The sequence below is a fragment of the Leptonychotes weddellii genome, unplaced genomic scaffold (assembly GCF_054177405.1).
Source record: "Leptonychotes weddellii isolate Sample4059 unplaced genomic scaffold, ASM5417740v2 HiC_scaffold_42582, whole genome shotgun sequence".
NCBI lineage: Eukaryota > Metazoa > Chordata > Mammalia > Carnivora > Phocidae > Leptonychotes > Leptonychotes weddellii.
The window spans coordinates 1-891 of NW_028009215.1; the positions used below are offsets into that span (position 1 = coordinate 1).

The 891-nt window shown below is 53.9% G+C and overlaps 1 pseudogene; it reads right to left on the reverse strand.

Moving 5' to 3' along the window:
- Nucleotides 1-6: 6 nt before the first annotated feature.
- On the reverse strand, nucleotides 7-883 carry LOC145719412 (cationic amino acid transporter 3-like; annotated as a pseudogene).
- Between the last annotated feature and the right edge of the window lie 8 nt (nucleotides 884-891).

An 891-nucleotide genomic window follows, 5' to 3' on the forward strand; every position in this document is an offset into this window, starting at 1 on the left:
CCCAATTGACATGAGGTCCACAAGATCACTGAGCTCGAAGAGGAATGCCATGAATGCTAGAATGAGGCACAAACGAGGTGGGGGAGGGGGATGAAGAACCACTGGAAATATCCAAGGTAAGGAAACTGATCGAAGGAATGGGATTTGTTTCCTCGTCTGCAAAAGTTCCAGACACTATGGTGGCCACGATGGGGGTGTGTGTGCGGGGATGAATCCAGGCAAGTCCCCGGAAAAGGAGCCCATCATCTGCCATTGCGTAGATCACTCAAGGCATGGGGAACATGGTACCCAGGAGGCTGGAGGAGAAAACGGGAAAGTACGTGAGCTCGTGGAGGAGCACGACAGACCCCAGCCGGCATGAGGTCAGGTGTCTCTCCCTCTCGTCTCTCAATCCCAAGGGCTGGGATACCTGAGAATCTCCCAGACAGGGAGAAGGCAGACACTAACCTGGATGAAAGAGCACAGAGGGTTCCAGTAGCCACGGTGTATCTGGCAGGGACCCATCCCACATGGAGAAACGCCTGTGGCAAGGGGCTGCTGGGATGAATCTGGTAGTAGGGCATCATGAGGGTAAGTGCAGCCGAGACACCAAAAAGCAGATGAAGAGTGAGATTATGATGCTTAAGGGGATGGAACGCTGAGGATTACGGGCTTCTTCCCCTGCAGGATGGGTGGATGTACTGGGTCAGGAAAACACTGGGGTGAAGGCACGAAATCCTCGTCCCTCGTCCACCTTCAGAAGCAGGCTACCCCGCCTACCAACCGTCCGCCCTGATGGGCAGAGTGACCTTGTTACCTGTAGCGGTATGCAATCAAAATCAATGAATGCGTAGAAACACATCGCGGCTCCATGGAGAATCCCCTCAAAGCCAAAAGGCATAAACCCTCCAG